Raw genomic sequence first — 19,187 nt, forward strand, 5'->3', positions numbered from 1 at the left:
GCAGAAGGGGAGGACTTGTATGCTGCAGGAGACAGGCCAGATTCAGAAGTCCCAGAGCCTGGCACTCCCCTCCCCCAGGGCAGCTGTCTGTCCTGAGTTTTATGTTCTTGTTATTTGATCTGGAATATCATGACCTGTCTTAGAGTTTCTATGCTACAATGAAACACCATGACCAAAAAGCAAGTTGGGGAGGAAAGGGTTAATTTGCCTTACATTTTCACATTGTAGCTCATCACTGAAGGAAGCCAGGATAGGAACTCAACCAGAACCTGGAGGCAGAAGCTGATGCAGAAGCCTTGGAGGGGTGCTGCTTACTGGCTTGCTCCCCATGACTAGCTCAGGCTGCTTTCTTTTGGAACCCAGGACCACCAGCTCAGGGATGGCACCATCCACAATGGGCTGGGCCCTCCCCTATCAATCACTAATTAAGAAAATACCCTGCAGGGTTGCTTACAGCCTGCTCTTATGGAGGCATTTTCTTAATTGAGGTTTTCTCCTCGGATAACTTTAGCTTGTGTCAGGTTGACATAAAACTAACCAGCACATGGCCCTTTTTACTTTTCCCTTGTCTTCTCAGCTGAAACATACACTCCATAGGAAAAGACAGTGGACTTAAATGCAAGTGAAGGTTTAAGGTCAGACTGTGTGGGATGCTGAACTCCAGAGCCTACGTGAGGAGGCAGCATTGAGTCCCCCATGGCATTGGTTTCGGGAGGACCTAGGGCAGTTTCTGTCTACTTCAACAGTGGCCCCGTGGAGCTTGGTGTGACACCTGGCTTGTCGAAGGTGCCTAGCACTGTTGAAGAGATCCCCTCTGGCACCTTACAGATAGATGTGGACAGATTCTAACACAGGCTTTTGGCTCCTTTCCCAAGACCTGGCATTTATACATTAGCTGCCAGTGACATGGCTTCTAGGGGGTGTCTGAGGAACTTGAAATTAGGCCATCAGGGACCTGGGGCTGCTTAGCAAGAAACACAAATGCTTAGGGCGATCAAAGAGGCTTTCTTAAACCCCCTCAACCATTGTCATGGCTCTCTTACCATTTCTTACTTTGCACACAGTGCATGAGCAGACCCTCCCATGGAACTCTCATGGTAACCATGAGGTGGTTGTCATCTCTCTTCAATAAGGGAGGAAATCGGGGCTTAGGGAAAATATTCTATCTACCCAACAGGGCTTTGTGCCTAGAGATTTGTTGTGTGTGGGTTTTTTTTTTTTGGTTTTGTTGGGGTTTTTTTTTTTTTTCGACAGTTCCTTAGCTGTGCTTTCCGAACTCACTTGAGCCCAAGTGGCTCGACTCACAGGATCTGCTGCCTTGCCCCGAGTCTGGGATTAAAGGTGCCCACCTGCCGGATGGTTATTTTTGGTACCACTCATGGTGTTCTATCCTTGGTTTTAAGAAAAAAAAAAAAAAAAAAAAAAAAAAAAAAAAAAAAAAAAAAAAAAAAAAAAAAAAAAAAAAAAAAAAAAAAAAAAAAAAAAAAAAAAAAAATGGATTTGTCTGATTTCTGATCTCCAATGGCCCACAATTACTGTGTGAATCTAACAAATAAACCTCACACAGGGCTTTGTGCCTCAGAGATATTTTTGTTTTTTTTTTTTTTTTTTTTTGTTTTTTTTGTTGATGAGTTTTTTTTTCTTTTTTTTTTTTTTTTTTTTTTTTTTTTTTTTTTTTTTTTTTTTTTTTTTTTTTTTTTTTTTTTTTTTTTTTTTTTTTTTTTTTTTTTTTTTTTTTTTTTTTTTTTTTTTTTTTTTTTTTTTTTTTTTTTTTTTTTTTTTTTTTTTTTTTTTTTTTTTTTTTTTTTTTTTTTTTTTTTTTTTTTTTTTTTTTTTTTTTTTTTTTTTTTTTTTTTTTTTTTTTTTTTTTTTTTTTTTTTTTTTTTTTTTTTTTTTTTTTTTTTTTTTTTTTTTTTTTTTTTTTTTTTTTTTTTTTTTTGTTTTTTCTGACTTTTTTCTTTTTTTTGTTTTTTTTTTTTAGTCATGTGGTTCGTTGTAGTTTTCTTTTTGGTTTCTCACTGTTTTTTTTTTTTTTTTTTTTTTTTTTTTTTTTTTTTTTTTTTTTTTTTTTCTGTTGTTGTCTTTTTGCCATGATTTTCCTGAATCTTCACATTTTTTTGTTTGTTTTTATGACTTTGGTTTTTTGTACCGTTCTGAATTTTTCTGCAGCAGCAGTACTTCGTCTGGTAGCTCACGCGTAAACGTGAAAGCTGCTGCGGCCACTTCCATGTACCACTTGTGTCAGTCCCGCCTCCAAGCTCCCGGCCTCAACTCGGATCACTGCTCTGTCTCTTCGCATCCACGCGTTGCACCACCACTGGCGAGTGACTTGGCCTGATGCTAAAGGCAAAAAAGTTTTCTGAATCTCACACTGCCAGATTACGGACTTAAAAGTTTATTAATAAAATCAACTGAGCAGTTATTTCCATGCTGGAATCAGAAAAACAAGCACAGCTATCTCACCTCACCGGTTCACTGGTCTTGTCTAATGTGTTCTGAGTCTCTCCATGGCTTTCAGCTGAATTACTGCTAAAAGCTGAATGCTAACCAGCCACATGCTAACCAGCCAAATATTAACCAGCAAATCGCTAGTTCTGGTCCTCAGTTATTTTTTTTTTCTCCAATTATTAACTCTTTTGGATTAAAGCGTTCACCATGTTCTATTTCAATTGCCTTGAACTAAGAGATCAGAGGATTTCTTTCTAATGCTGATAAAGGTGTGAGTCACCATTTTCTAGCTTTGTATCTAGTGCTGTCTGTTCTCTGACCCCAGATAAATTTATTAGAATACACAATACCAACACAGTTCCCCGTAAGAGAGATCTTCAGAAAGCAATCTAAAATAGGAACAAACTGCCCCTGAGAACCTTGTTCTCCCTGGAGAGCTCAGGCTGCTCTGTGTGTGTGTGTGTGTGTGTGTGTGTGTGCGTGTGCGCGCTCTTGCATCAGCTGGGGCATGTCACTACATGGTATCTAAGACCTCTCCAGCTCTAACAGGATCTGGTTCTGCAAAAGATAAGCCTTCGTGTGATGTCCTGGCAAAGACTCTTTCTGAATGGTACAAGGAGGGTCATCCTCAGCCAGCATGAGCAGTAGGCTCCAGACTTCATTGTAATGGTTCATTCTGGATTTCTTACTTCCTTTTGTCTTTGAGGATTGGTCTAGGTCCCTTCCATCAGGAGCTAGACATCATTGTGTTCCTGCTCCCCTTTGGATTATACAACCGCCTGCCAGGTGTCTGGACTTGGCATGAAAACTGGCCCTGGAATGGGTCTGGGAATAGGGCACACCTTCTCCGTGCTACTGTTGCTAATCAGCTAGTCCTGGAATTTGTGGGGCTTCAGACTTTGCATAACTGAGCTGGTTATCCTTTGAACTTTGCTCGGCCTCATTGACTTTCTGTGGGTACATCATTTGTTTAGGGGTGCAGAAAGGTATGATGTGATTCCAGAGTGCCTCTCAAAATACCAAATGGGTAGAAGCATTCTGTAAATCTCAGAGGCTGCAGGAGGGGCATTATTGACCCTACTAGGTGCAGATGCCTTTGCAGTACCAGGGCCCTGGGGCAGGATAGCAGAGTGGGAAAACCCTACAGGTCATGCAGCCCAACTGCCTAGCCAGCGGGCAGTTGCTCCACTTCATGGCCTGGAGAGGTCAGCCAGACTTCCCTTGGGCTAGGCTAGCTCTTGAATGCACCAGTGAATAGAAAACCCTTGCTTATGTTAGCCTGTCCCACACAACAGTGGTTCTTAACTGTGGGTTACGACCCCTTTGAGAATCAAATGACCCTTTCACAGGGGTCACATGTCAGATATCCTGAATATCAGATATTTGCCTTACAGTTCATAACAGTAGCAAAACCACAGTTGTGAAGTAGCAGTGAAAATAATTTTATGGTTGGGGGTCACTGTAATATGTAGAACTGTATTGAAGGGTTACAGCATTAGGAAGGTTGAGAACTGCTGCTCTCCAGAGTGTATTTTGAAGCTATCTTATTGCTCAGGGCTGTGTCCCTGTGAGGACAGTCCCTGTTACTCAGTGAATTTGCATAAGCCTGAGCGTGCCTGCCTTTTGTGTTCCATGTGCTGGTTCTGTGTGACCTTGTTGGTTCTAGGATTCTAGAATTGGATGGGGCAGGCACTGGTAATCTGTCTTAGAGGATAGTAGGAATCAAAGGGAGGCTGAATGACTTGCTTGAGTCACCCCAATTTTGTGGATACCCTCAATATGCTTGATCTTGTCCTTTTGCTTGGCCAGACACATTCTGCTTCCTTAAAGACCCATACAATTTTTTATTGCAAGATTTGGAGAGCTCTTTCTGAAGGGTAAAGCTAGAGCTTTGAGCTCCCTTCTTTCAAATGTACCTGGCCAGAAGGTGAGTGGGGATGGGCATGTAGGAGCCGTGTGGTGCCAGGAACAGGGGTATTAGGTTGGAGGAGAAGTTGAGGGTGCCAGATGTGACAGTTAAGTCTCTCAGAGAGGGACCTGACTGTGGAGACAGGAGACACTCTGGCAACTCCTAGGGCCTCTTCTTGTCTCTGCTCTACTCTTGAATGCTGGTCATCAGACCTGGAGCCTTGTACAGACCAGGCAAGGGCTCTAAACTGAGTTAGAGTCCTGTTTTCCCCTGGGTCTCCTTTAGAGACTCTACTCTCTCGTCCTGTTTCTTGTCTGCCTCCCTCTTTTTCCTTCTGATGAGGCATCCCTGAGCTAATAGGCCCTTTTAGCTGCCTTAGCATCCTCTCATCCCCACACCTGGTGATCCAGAGATCTTGAAGATATGGCCTCTTTGACACATCATATTCTATGTGCTGTCTTCCTCCCGGCCACCCACCCTTTAAGAGCCAAGAGGAAGATAGCATGTAGAATATGATGTCTCTGGCTGTAACGTTAGAGACCCAGTCAGACACTCAGCCTGCTCTCTTTCCAGACACTATTGTCTTGTGTAAGAAGTGACATCTTACAGACAGCCTTAACCCTCAAGGACGAGTCCAATGGTGGGACTTTGATGGATGGTGGCAAGACCATGGCATGGAAGTGATAAAAGGAAATGAGCATTTATGGAGTGCCATGTGGGCACAGCACAGCACATCTGTTTTCTCTAACACCGACCAAGTGGTAAAGCTTGCTCAGGGTCAGGGCCAGTGAAAGGCGGGGATCTGATGTGGGTTGTGTCCTGTGTGACTCCTCTTGGTCAGCCACATGGTTTAAGGAGAAGTTTTGGAGCTGTCAGTCAGGGCTTAATGAGCCAAATGGTTAGGCACCCAGGGCTTCATAAGGGACTGTATCTCTAATGGGTGTGACTGGTGGATGCCAGGATTTAGGATTCAGAGTATTATCCAGAGTAGAGTGAAAACAGGTGGTAATGGGTCTAATAGACCCAGAATTGTCTCCTGGAGTACACAAAAGCACACTTTCCTCAGTGGGAGGAGGTTATGTCCCCTCCTGATCCTACCCTAAGACAGCCATGGTGTCAAGAAGACCACAAATCAGGAAGACCAAAAAATACTTAATGTAAGTATTGTGTGTGTTCGCTTTTTTTTTTTTTTCCTCTAGATCCTTTGGGATGGTTAGATTTCTGTTACTGTAACAGAGTGCCTGAGATGATTTCCTTAAAACAAGAAAGGTTTGCTTTGGCTCATAGCTTCAGAGGTTTCAGCCATGCTCTTTTGGCTCTGGCACTTGGAGCCTGTGGCAGCATAGTACCTTGTGGCAGAAGCCCATGGCATAGATGACCTGCTCATGGCAGCCAGGAAACAAAAACAAGGGGCCAGGGTGCGAGTATTTCCTCCAGTTAGGCTCTGCCTCTTAATGGTCTTACCAGACTCTAGGAGTGCCACCGGCTAGTCAGGCCGTTAACACGGGGGCTGTTGGGGCTCATTCCAGATCTAAACTACCACATCCTTCTTGCCACCATGAGTCAGGCCTTTAAACCCTCCAAGGCTCTGATGTTGCCCTTCCTACCTCTGCCCTGGCCTCTCTGAGTTCCTCCGGAGGCTTCGCCATGGCTTATTCACCTCCTTCATCTTGCCTCTTCTTCTGACCCTCCCAAACCTTAGTGGACTGGCTAGAAATCCATACCCACTATCTCCCCAACTAGCTAGGCACCAAGAAAAGGTTGTTTGTTTAAAAATTATTCTTTTTTTAGTTGTGTGTGTGTGTGTGTGTGTGCATGTGAGTACTGTGGAGGTCAGAAGAGAGCATTGGATCCCCAAAAGTTGCAATCAAAGGTGGTTGTGAGCCATCTGATCCCCTGGAAGAGCAGCAAGTGCTCTTAGCCCCTGAGCAGTTTCTGGGATCCACTAGGAGAGGTTTATGAAGAGTGGTGACTTCATTCCTTCCGTCTTCAGCCCGGTCTCGGAAGGCAGGTGTGTTTGTAGCACCATTGCTGTGCCACAGAGGCCCAGGGACATAATGGCTCAGGAGAGAGGAAACCTGTTTTCTGTCACATCATGTCCCTGACATGAACATACAAGGAGAAGGGACCTCAACTGCCAGTGCTCACCTCAGGGTCCAGGAATGCACCCACTCTCTCTTCAACAAACTTGCCCTGGCCCTCTCTTGGTGAACGTCTGTGTGGCAGGCAGACTGTGCCACACAACTTCGTGAAGCAGAGGCTGACTAAAGTAACTTCTGCCCTTCAGAAACTTGCTGTGTCATCTGGAGAGATCCTGTGTGGAAACAGTCTGTTCTAGAGACTCTCTTGTGTGGTAGGCAGTGCACACACAATGTGTACCACATGTGTGGGTCTATGGACCACACAGAGGACATAAAGTGCTGGGAGCAGGCCAAACGCAAGGAGCTGGGGGCAGGAGGGCTTCAAAGCATGACATCTGAGCATTCAGGGTCAGCAGCTAGAGGAGGGGTCTTCAGGAGGAAGACGCAGAGACCTGAAGATCTGACAGTGCATGGAGATTAGAGCTGGATGTGGTCTAAGCACAGAAGGGAATGAGAGGAGACTTTGTCCCAGATGTCTATGTGGCTTACACTTCCCTCCATCTTGGACTCTACACCTGTTAAGAGCCTTCCCATGCCACTGTTTCTAAAATTATGTCCCTCTTATTCTGTTTTTCTACTTTATTTTTAGTGTAACCCTTTAGTAATTCCTGCCTTATGCCTTATGTGTAGAGTGTATGCTCCATGTGTACAAATAGTAGCTAACATTTTAACAAATGTTAAAAATGAATGAATGGGGCTGGAGAGATGGCTCAGCAGTTACGAGTACAGGCTGCTCTTCTAGAGGTTCTGAGTTCCATTCCCAGCAACCACACAGTGGCTCACAACCATCTATAGTAGAATCTGATGCTCTCTTCTGGTGAGCATGAAGATAGAGCATATATAAAATATAATATATAAAATTGAATGAGTGGTCAGGTGGTGGTGGCCCACACCTTTAATCCCAGCACTTGGGAGGCAGAGGCAGGCAGATCTCTGTGAGTTTCAGGCCACCCTGGTCTATATAGTGAGGTTCAGGACTACAAAGAGAAATCCTGTCTCAAAAAAAGAAAAATAATAATAATGAACTATACTGAAGTACATATTTTTGGAAAGTTTGATCTCCATAATAAGGAGTTCAGCTTTCATGTATTCTTTTTTTAGGATTAAAAAAATATGTCTATGCCTGTGCGTGTACACTGTGTGTGTGTGTGTGTGTGTGTGTGTGTGTGTGTGTGTGTGTGTGTGCGCGTGTGTGTGCGCGCGCGCGCGCGCCTGTGAAGACCAGAAGAGGGCATTGGATCCCCGGGAGCTGGAGTTACAGACACTTGTGATCTGCCTAAAGTGGATGCTGGGAACCCAGCGAGGGTCTTCAGGAAGAGAAGGAAAGCACTCTTCAAACACTGAGCCATCTCTCCAGCCTCTGACTTTTACCTCACAGGCATTGGAGAACCATGACATACCATTATTATTAAGGAAGATGGGCTAGAGCAAGGAGCATGCTTCTCTCTTGGCCCAGCTTACCTACAAAGCCATTAGCTCCTCGGTCCCAGCACTGCTGATGATGATCCTTTCATTCAGAGCCACATAAAGGGGCTTCCTCCTAACAGTGGAGGGAACATGAGCCAACCTCAGTCTCTTGTTGGGCCTGAGCACTACAGCACTCCTGGACACTGCTGGTAGAAATGGGAATTCAGAGTCTTTCTGGAAAGCAGTTTGGCAGAGGGACCAAGAACCCTAAAAATATCTCTACTCTTTGACCTAGAAATTCCCCAGTGAGGATTTTATCACAGGGAACCAAGTTGAAATGTGCACAAAGCTTTATGTATGGAGACTTTCATCTCAGTGTAAGAATTTAGAAACATGCTAGGGGTAGAGCTTAGTGGTAGGGTGTGTGCCTGCCCTTAGTTATATCCCCAGCCCTGATTTTAGAAACTGAGTTACCTAAAGGCTAATTCAAGCACCTCCTAGATCCAGTCGCTTCATCACTACCCCAACTCTGCCTGCCACAGAGGCCTCAGGACAGTCCTAGGCCAGGCCCTTTGACTCCTTGTCCTCGCAGCAGCTCAGAACCCACGTCCTCTACATGGGGCCCAGACTGAGCCATTGGACCACGTCGTCCTCTGCTTCCCCTCCTCAGAAGTCCTCCATCTCTTGGGGGCATGTCTAAACAGTGTCACTGGCCCAGCAGTCCTCCCTGCCCCGCCCTAGAGACTGGAGATTCTCTGCACTTGTAACTTGATCTCTCACTGTCTTTTTGTGAGTCTGTCCCCTTGACTAGCTCTGACCTTGAAAGTGTTCTACTCTGCTCCTGCTCCCTGGCTGGGGCCTAATGCAGTCAGTGCTTCATGTGTGTTCTTGAATGGGTGAGTGAACGAATGAGTGGAGGCCATTGTGAGGTTTTGCTTTGGAGAATTGCATTCGATGCAGTACCCAGCACTTAACATGGTAAGCACTGAATAATTGTTTGCTGGATAAACTTATGTGAAATAAAAACAGCAGGATTTTTTATTTTATTTATAATAGATTTCATTTACTTTTGAGTCACTACCAGAAAGAACCAGCCAAGCACCTGAATTTGTACTGAGTTGCCACAGGTGACTCTGGCTAGCAGCAAGGGGTTGAGACTAACTGAGCTAGAAGCTGGCGTCAGAGTGAGGCTGTTAGAATGCTACAAGTTTCAGGTGTGCACACCATATGATCCCAGAAATATGTGTGTGAATTGAGAAGAGAAAGAAAATACCTCAATGTGTTATTGCTAGATATTTTTAGGAGATAGGATATGGGTGACTTACATTTTTTCTTTTTATGTTTCTATTATATAATTTCTCTGTGTGTGGCATATGTCATCTTTTAAACATTAACAAAGTGAGGAAGGTGCTTGGAGGGGTTCCTAATTGTACCTGGTATTGCAGATTGGGGGATCTGTTTCCATTCTGCAGCTCCTGCCAGCTCAGGGCTGATCCCAGGCATTGGGTCTATAACTCATCCTCTGGTGAACCAAGGAACTGCCTTGTGGTCTGGGAAGTGTAGAGCTAGTACCCAGGTCCAGAGCAGGCTGCCTGTGGCTTGGTCCTCAGGAAGCAAGGGGCATGGGTAATGTGACAGAGCTGGGCATGATGGGATTTTGTGTATAAATGTGTCAGTGATGGGACTGGAGAAACGGCTTGGTGGGGAAGAGCACTGGCTGCTCTTGTGGAGGACCCAGGTGTGACTCCCAGCATCCATAGGGTGGCTCACAACCATCTGTAACCCCAGTTTGAGGTCCACAGGCACCAGGCACACACATGGTGCACAGACACACATGCAGGCAAAACACTCATACACATAAAAATAAAGAAAAAAACCTAATGAGTTCACCCGTGAAAACGCCTTTAGTGAGGCTGGGCTGGAGTGCAGTGGGAGGGGCCCTAGGACTGGACGGGGCCTAGACAGCAGTCTTGTGACACTGGGGTCTAGGTAGTTGGCTGGCTTAGCAGTCAGCTTGAAGGCAGAAGGTCAGCCAAGTGGGACCCCATTATTAGAAAGGGAGACAGATCGCATGCACTGACTGGTTGGAGAAAGCAACCAGCTGGAGGGAGAGTCCAGACCAAGGCGTTCTCAGCTTCGCTTTGGAGCAGCAAGCAAGTGAGGCTGTCTCCCGTGGGATGTGCTAGCTTGTTTGTTATCTAATACCACCCCCCTGTCAAAGCCTCTTGGGTATCTTTCCCCTAACGTGTTCTCTCTTTGAGAGTCCTGTCCATCTTTGCTTCTGCCTCCTCAAGCTGTCTATTTCCTTGCTTCTGGAGGTATCTTAGGACCTCCTGAGGGCAAGATGGAGCCTTGTACATCTTTGAGGTCTGCATAGGAGCATGTGGTTCCCGGCCATAGTCAAAGAGTTCACTGAGGGAGGGATGCTTGGCTTTATCCACTTGCCCAGTGTAGCACAGAGGGCTCTGCTATGACTTTGCGACTGGCTCCTGCCTTGTGCTTCCCTGGGTCACCAAGGCGACGAAATGCTCACTTGCAAGCAAATAGCATCCCTGGTCAGGGCTGCCAGCCTTAGCAGTTCTTGACCTCCAGCTGAGCTGAATCCAAGAGGCTGCCTTTCCCATCAGCCCTGAGCTGTGCCCACAGGGCTCTTCTGTCCTTTTGGTGGCTGTACTGAAGGCAGGTAGCTCCTGCTGCCTGGTGCTGTCAGCTCCTCTTTCCCACCTCACCCCAGAGCCTGGCTAGCATCTACGGCAGGAAGGAGGTTTGGGACAGGTGGTCTCCTAGTGCACAGATACCAGCTGCAACCTGTCTGTAGAGGCGCCTTCTTCTGGGGGCCTGGCTCATTTTCTCCTGGGTTTGGCAGAGGGAGGCTGCCTATCTTGTAAGCCACCCCCACAGGGGAGGGACTGGATGAGGCCACTGGGGGAGCACTCCTGAGAGAATGAGGCCTGACCTGTCTGCCGTGCCTCTGCATAGCCCCACCCCATCCCCAGGCTGACTCAGTCAGCTCTTGCTTGACACAGATCTTAAGCCCCTCGTTAGACTAGTCTGAGGAAGGACAGGTGCTATGGGCCATGACCAGCAGCCCCCGGCCAGCCAGGCTCTACAGCCGCTGCTGCTCCTTAAGGCAGGAGCAGCAGTGACTCCTCGGGCCACCCGTTGTCAGCCTACCTTCTCCTGAGACCAAAACCTCTTCCACCAGAGTTCCGGAGTTCTCTGCCTTGGACAGGTCCTCTCTGCTGCTCCCTTTCTCACTCCCAGCACGCCCGTGTGGTCCGCCCTCCGGTTCATTTTCTTAACTCGTTGAGCTCCCGTGCATGTCAGGTGCTCCTGCAGCGGAGAAACCTAGCCCTGCCACAAGCCCCATTTTGATTTTGGTTTTTATTTGATGTTAGCTCTTGAGACAGAGTCTTGCTGTGTTGTCCAGTTCTGCATTGGCCTACAGGTATGTGTCTCTGCACCCACTCTCCTCATATTTGAGGCACAACTCATAGAAAGCAACTTAAATGGAAGCTTTAGTTGATCCAAGACAATCAGTAACTCCTTACTTAAAAAGTAGAAGGCAGCCAAAGGCAAACCCGGGGGGGTCTGTCTCAGCCTTGTCACAACAGAGGTTTTCTATTGCCCCACATGTCTCCAGATTTTCTACCAAATTACGTTTAAATGGATGCTAAAGGAACATAAAACTCTTTAAAAAGCCCACCTGTGCACAAACATGCTTCCTAGAAAAGAAGGCCTATCCCCCACTCTCAGCTGGGAAGGTTTTCTTCCTCCAGATACTAAACCTGAGCTCATTTAGGGTTGCCAGTTTTGGAGGGAAGCACAGAACCCTGACAGGACCACTAACTGACCCCAACAGTTACCCCAGCTCTGACTTGTGCCAAGTAGAGATGATATCAGACACACAGTCACAGCCCATTTCCCTGCTTATTGCTCCATGGCAGTGCCTGGTTGGCAAAGGTATGTCCACCTCCACTTTAAAGATGACTCAACTGTAGGCATCAGGTGTTGCGGGGTATTTGTACACCGAGTGAAGATCGATTACTGTGATTGGCTTAATAAAGAACTGAATGGCCAATAGCTAGGCAGGAAGTATAGGTGGAGTTTCTGGGCAGAGAGAAAGGACGTAGGAGAGGAATCTTAAGCGCACATCAGAAAGCAGTGGAGGGAGGAGGACAGACAGAATGAAAGAAAGGTAAACAGCCTCAAGGCACAACATAGAGGAGTATAAATGGGTCAGTTTCAGTTACAAGAGCTGCTGGGCAGTGGTGGCACACGCTGTTAATCCTAGTACTCAGGAGACAGAGGCAGGCAGATCTCTGAGTTCTACAGAGCTCTCAGCCTGGGCTACAGATTGAGTTCCAGGACAGGCTCTAAAACTACACACAGAAACCCTGTCTTGAAACTGCCTCCCCCCCCCCAAAAAAAAAAGTTACAAGAGCTAATGGGACAAGCCTAAGCTAATGGGACAAGCCTAAGCTAATGGGACAAGCCTAAACTAATGGGACAAGCCTAAGCTAATGGGACAAGCCTAAGCTAATGGGACAAGCCTAAGCTAATGGGACAAGCCTAAGCTAATGGGACAGCTAAGCCTAAGCTAATGGGACAAGCCTAAGCTAATGGGACAAGCCTAAGCTAATGGGACAAGCCTAAGCTAATGGGACAAGCCTAAGCTAATGGGACAAGCCTAAGCTAATGGGACAAGCCTAAGCTAAGGGGACAAGCCTAAGCTAATGGGACAAGCCTAAGCTAAGGCTGAGCTGTCGTCATTATTTGTGAGCTGGGGGCTGACTGCAAAGCTTACTACATTCAAGGACAGATCACCAGAGACTATGAGCTTCTGAGCTTTCTTTTTCTCTTCTGGCTTTCTCTCTCACTTCTTCTGCTCCTTCCCCCATCTCTGGCCTTAAGATATTACCAAGTCAGGTACATTCATCCTTTTGAATTAGCATCCTGTCAGTTCATTATGGCATATTCTGGTCCCAAGTTTTAGTTGACAGACATGCCAGCATTTCCATCATTAAGAAGTTAACCTGTAAAGTAGATATAGTAATATACACATACCTGTAATCCCAGCCCTCAGGAGGCTGAGATAGGAGGATCACAAGTTCTAGACCAGCCTGTGCTACATAGTGTGTTCCTGGCTAGACTGGGCTACACAGGGAGACCCTATCACAAAACAAAAACAGCTAACAACATACTGTGTTATCTGAATGGAATTGGAGAGATCTACTTTTGAGACCTGGGAGAGAGGCAAAATAAGAGCTTTGTCTTGACAGAGTTGGGAATTTCCCTTTGGCATACCAGTTAAGACTGGAGCTGGTCAGGAGGGGCTCAGATTGAAAACAAAACAAAACAAACAAAAAGCAGGGCAATCCAGTGAGTGCCATAGCTAGAGTTCACTTTGGAAGTGACCCTGATTGCCATACCACAGGCATGAGTTCGGATATTTATGGAGCCCTCATCTATCTACGGAGAACAGTATAAGTAGGAGGACTGTGGGATGTGGGCAGGACACCCATTAGACCACGCAAGGTCCAGGGCAACTCATCAGAGCTGGCTCTGCCTGTTGTATTGGCTATTTCTCCTGACTGAAGGCCTTGGCTTCTCCCATACCTGCCCTTTGAAACAGCCTCTGAGTCTCCTTTATGCCACCCACTGTGTGTCTGATGGTCTAGCCATCCGTCCGTTCATCTGTCCATCCATCCATCCATCCATCCATCCATCCTCTACCCACCTACCCAAGGAATACCAAAAACTCATTCTGGGCCAGGGACCTAGACTACTCTGAGGGGCAGGCCCAAGCCCTGCCCTAGTGATGAGCCTTTCTTCCAGTAGTCCAGTAGGAGAGATGGGATCAAGGTGGTGAGTTAACAGTAGCTGAATTAGGAGAAGAGCTGAGGTGGGGGGCAGGGAGCCCACTTTGCCAGGTTGGAAGAGCAGACTTCAGTGAGGAGGCAGTCCTTAAGTCTTGGATATTCTTTTTTTTTTTTTCTCGAGACAGGGTTTCTCTGTGTAGCTTTGCACCTTTCCTGGATCTCGCACTGTAGACCAGGCTGGCCTGAACTCACAAAGATCCACCTGCCTCTGCCTCCCAAGTGCTGGGATTAAAGGCGTGCACCACCACCGCCCGGCTTGGATATTCTTAAGTTAATTAAAATATCAACCTCACTTCCTCAGGCCTTTCAACCCAGAGGGTGCTAAGGAATTAGGTGTTGAAATGAATCTGGGCCATGACCCTTTTGTCTAGGCCTGCACACCCTAGCAGCAAGTAATCACCCCCCTCTCCTGCTTTCAGGCTTCTGGCTCCACCCCCAGTTGTCATTTGAGCACAGAGAATTGGGTTACCTTGTGGGTGGGGTAGTAGGGTCCTATAAACTAGAGTGTGACCCTGCATGGAGCTCAAGGTTAGCCCCATCAGCACCAGGGACAGGAGCTGCAGAGCAGGCACTGCCCACCCATGGACTCTTGAGCTCCTCCTGGGATTGGGTCTCCATCAGATGCTTCCCCTCTCTATTGCCATCATTACCCCGAAGGGAAACTGAGGCCCAGAGCTTGCTCTTCCAGCAACAGCAGAAGCCAACGATAGGGTAGTTCACTATGTTGTAAGGAGGGTGAAATGAGAAGTCTGAAATGCAGGCAAAGGATATCTTACTCCCACCCAGGCCCTCGTTTAGAGGCCTTAGGGATGAGCAACCCTGGGTTCCAGCCGCTGGTTTGGCAGATGTGGAGGAGGCAGTGGGCCAGGGTGTATGTTTCCAGCAGACTGGCTGCGTGCCTCCACTCTCAGTACCTACCTATTTGGTTTCTTGTCTCAGTTTTTAATTTACATATTTATTTATTGTATGTTTGTATATTTTGAAAGATGTGCCAGAGCACACATTCCAAGGATTTCCTAAATTATTCAGATATTTTCATAACAAGTGTGAGCATACTGTATTACAAAACCAAAAAACATTGTGCATCATTGTGTGATTCATTCTCAGCTGAGACAAGGAGTTGAGTTTGTCTGGTCGGAGACTTACTCTCATTTGGGCATCTACTGTGCCTGGCCTCACCAGAAGGCCAGTGAACATTTCAAGGATGACTGTGAACAATCGGAGCGGTTTCCATTGTAAATGGTTCCGGGTGGGGGTGGGGCCACAGAGTCCAAGGACTAGAGAGTCTCTCCTAGGTCTTTTTGGGAGATAGGGCACAGAATCTCTTTCTCTCTCCCTCCCCCTCTCCCTCCCTCCCTCTCCCTCTCCCTCTCCCCTTCCCTCTCCTCCCTCTCTCTCTCCTCTTCTCTCTCTCTCTCTCTCTCTCTCTCTCTCTTCTCTCCCTCTCCCTCTCCCTCTCCCCCTCTCCTCCCCCTCTCCCCTCTCCCTCCTCTCCCTCTCCCCCTCCCCCCCCCAGTGTGTGTGCAGGAGCTGTGTTTTGGAGGGTCAGGAGTACTCGCAGCAGGCTTCCCAGTGGGGTAGATTGCAGACTGGAGCTGAGTGGAAAGCTAGAAGCAACTCTGAACTGTAGTTCAAGGGGCCCAGCCAAGGATGCTCTGCCCCAGACCTGCCAGGCAATCTCCTGCTCTCTGAGATGCCCCAATTCACACAGAGCTTAGTTAAATGATGCCCAGGTGAAGGCCTCCTACTCCACCAGTGGCTCCCATTGAGAAGCCCAGGGTAGGTATTGCCAGTGGGAGCTGAGGCCATGTGTCCTGAAGCCTGCTGTCTTCGTGGAGATATCAGGAGTGGTCTATTCACTCCACCCTGCTTCCCCTGAATCACTCCAATTTGCCTGCCTCCGAGAACAGGTTCTTTGAAAGCCTTCTACTACCTTCTAGTCTCTGGGATAGGGGTGGGGAGGTAGCTGGGGGAGTATGGGTAGGGATAAGATTTTGCTTTTTAAAAAGGCAGAAAGCAGCAGCTCAGTCTCAGAGTGTTATTATCCCAGGCCTCACCTGCCCACTTCATCAGCCCCTTCTGTAGGGCCTGAGCAGGGGGACACGGACACCTTCTCCTGTTTCGTTAGGAGACCCTGCTTTGTGGCCTGGCTAGAGGCCTGGGATGTGCTTTGTGGGAACACTGGGGCCCTGGCTGTCCCAGTACTCCATTCAGGTGTCAGGGCCCTCCTGGGGGACATACATCACTGTTGGCTCCATTTTCCAAGACCACTTCTTTAGGCATTGCCAAAATAAATATCTTAGGAGACCTGGGCAGCTTCTCAGGTGTTTCCACAACCAGCTGGGCACAGCCAGCACCTTTGGCCTTTATGCCCACTGTGGCACTGCCTCTGACCCATCTGAAGATGGGGGCTGTGGTCTCATCCAGGAATCTGGGTCCTGTTAGGCTTCTGTGAAGGGAGTGGGAGTCTCTGCCCACTGAGGCCCAGCTCTTGACCGTGTTTCTGACTGCTTTGTTGCTCCTGCTGCTGTTGTTTTGACACGTAGTCTGGCTGTGTAGCCCAGGCTGGCCTTAAACTCAAGCTCCTCTGCCCCAGCCTCACAAGTGCTTGGGTTATAGGACTGTACCACCACACTGTCTTATCACTCCCAGTTTACCTGTGTGGAGACTGAGGACCACAGGCTTGGCTGTCCTGGGTCCCACCTGTGAGGTAGCATCAAGAGGTGGACTCGGGCCCTCTGATTGCAAAGCCGCCTCTTGATGGTCCAAACCCTTTGGTTTTCCCACTTCCTGAACCAGCCCCTGGAGCCTGGGGCTCTTGGGGGCCCTCGAGGAGCTAAGTGCTCTTGCCGGAACAGCCACCCAGGCCTAGCAGCTGGTGGCCGGATGTGTCCTGGCACAGCTGTGGGGTTAAAAGGATGCACTTTATTTGTGCACAGTTCCAGTCGGGAGCCCCCTGTGGACTGCCCACCCAGTCCTGGCAAGTGAGTTGCCTGCCTGTGAGTCACACAGACACTGATGAGTCAGGTTTTTCCCTTCTTCATTCTGGAGCAGCTGGGGAGGAGTGGGGTTTTCTTAGGAAACAGATCCCTCTCTTTGCTCTCCTACTCGTTTCCCTTGTCTCGGAGCTGACTGTTTTCTCTGCATACAACCACAACTTGGCCCTGTAGGAAGAGGCCTTTGTGTCCCCACAGAAGAAGGTATCTGAGCTCTGGTCACACTGGTCAGAACTCGGGCCTCAGGCTGAGTGGAGTCAGGGAGAGGGAGAGGGTCTGCCAGCCATATTAGTAAGGAGCACAAGGAACCAGTCCAGGGCTGTCTGCCTCCCAAGCCACACACCTGGGCTGGGGCTTGGTTTGTTCTATCTGCAGAGAGGTGACTGCCTTCTGGACATGCATGTAGGTCCCCCTAATCACAGGGCCTCCCCTGAGCTGTCCTTCACTGCTGTTTATCCAGCCTGACTGTGCAGATGGTCAGCCTCAAGCAGGAACCGGGTTCTCCCAGAGCGCCCCTTGCCAGGCCCTCACAGAGGCCTGATTAAACACAGAGAAAGCAGCCAGCTTGGCTGGGTAGCAAGTTCCTGATCAGTGCTTCTTGGCATGGCTGTGTATTGGAACCATCTGGAGAGCTTCTAAAGCCCTGTGGTGCTGGAGCGAGGAGCAGACTCAGAGCAATTAAGTCAGATCTGTCCCCTCAAGGGGCGGGGTTCGTATTTCTGGTGGACCGTGCTGTATCAGTCCTCAAGAATCTGTCCTCTAGTAGTTGATAGTCAAGTATTTGCTAGGACAGCACAGCATGGGGAAGAGCTGGGAGTGTAACCCAGGGCTGATGTTGGGGCTTCAGTCCTGGATCATGATGGATGGAGGCTAGAAGTCTGGACCCCTTAGTGCTAAGGAAGGAAAGCAGGGGGGACAGGGTCTGCCAGGGCTGGTGAGTCAGGCTGTAGAGGAGGAAGGGGAAGGGATGAGTCAGGCACAGCTGCCTGCAAGGCCCAAACTTGGCTTTGGAGCATAAATGTGCTCAGTGAGTTCTCTGTCAATCTGTAAACTAAATGTTGTGTGCTGCAGGCTGTGCCGCATGAGGAAGTGGGTGATGATCCTTGAAAAGATGGGGTCCCAGATCTCAGAAGTGTTGGGCGTCGCTGTGCATACTTTGAACAGCTCACAGAAACTGGGTAAATAAAAGAGTGGCATTCAGGTTGGGTAGATGTGCCTGGAGGACCATGCAGGGTGTCATGATGGAGAGGAATTGGACTTGTGATTCCAAGTTCACTCCACTAAGAATGCCAACCAGAAACATAATAGCACAGCACTCCTTACTGGCTTCTGACAAAATGTTGATTAAATTAACGGAGGGCTTGAGAAAACTGGAGCCACACCAGGGAGAGCATCATCTTTTTAGCTCTGATCGTAATATGTAGAGCTCGTTTGTTTGTTTTGAGATAGTTCTATAGTTCAGGCTGGTCTTGAACTCATTGTTTAGCCAATATGATCCCGAACTCCTTATCTTTCTGCCCCCAATTGCTGTGATTACAGATGGGTGCCACGTGCCCAGCTTGACCCCAGGAGTTCTAAACATACTTGGTGTGACGTTTGCTGTGAGGCAGAGATGAAATGTACACAGGAGCCGGTGATACTTGGTGCTGTGCCTCCCCTGGGCTGTTCAGTCCTCTCAGCTAACCTAACTAAGTCAATGCCTAAGAGCTTTTCCTCTTGGGAAATGTATTGCAGCCACCAGGCTCCATCCTGGTTATTGTTCTCCTCGGGCGTTTCATTTCTTCCAGTTAAGTCTGGGTAAGTTGTGTCTGTGCATTTCTCTGATTCAGCATCGAAGGGAGAAGCAGTAGCAGGAAGTAGGGATTGTCAGCGTGGAGAACAGTGAAGAGCAGGGAGCCGGCTAAAGAGATGGAAGTGGGGGCAGGTTCAAATAGTAGTGTTAATGACAGAAACTGAGAGATGGCTCAGCAGTTAGGAATACTTGATGCTCTTCTAGAGGACCCAAGTTTGGTTCTTTGTACCCACTTCGGGTGGCTCACAACCACCTGTAACTCCAGCTCCATGGGACCTCCACAGACCCACATCTCCCCACACAAATAAAAATAAACCTGTTTTTTTAAAAAAAACAATTACAGAAATAACCACAGTAACAGTAATCAGTGCTTCCACTAGAGCAAATGTGTGCCACATTTGTGTGTATATGTACACATTAAGGAAGCAAGAGCCTGTGGGTTTGAGTGTTAAGTAAATCTCTTGTGGGATTTAGTTGTGTTTTTTTTTTAAAGATTTATTTATTATGTATATGAGTGCTCTATCTGCATGTACACCTTTATGCCAGAAGAGGACATCACACCCCACTATAGATGGTTGTGAGCCATCATGTGGTTGCTGGGAATTGGACTCA

General features: G+C 47.8%; 1 protein-coding gene across 2 annotated transcripts in view; it reads left to right on the forward strand.

The window, feature by feature from the left end:
* Positions 1–19,187, forward strand: part of Ubtd1 (ubiquitin domain containing 1) — a 61,228-nt gene that overhangs the window by 23,357 nt on the left and 18,684 nt on the right. The window contains exon 1 of one of the 2 annotated variants that reach the window (XM_028889399.2): positions 8,803–8,883. The exons of the other annotated variant lie outside the window; for it this stretch is intronic. The gene's annotated coding sequence lies outside the window, so the exon portion shown is untranslated. Of the gene's footprint in view, positions 1–8,802; positions 8,884–19,187 lie in introns of those variants that run through there. 2 annotated transcript variants of the gene reach the window in all.

The sequence above is a fragment of the Peromyscus leucopus genome, chromosome 1, assembly GCF_004664715.2.
Source record: "Peromyscus leucopus breed LL Stock chromosome 1, UCI_PerLeu_2.1, whole genome shotgun sequence".
Classification (NCBI taxonomy): domain Eukaryota; kingdom Metazoa; phylum Chordata; class Mammalia; order Rodentia; family Cricetidae; genus Peromyscus; species Peromyscus leucopus.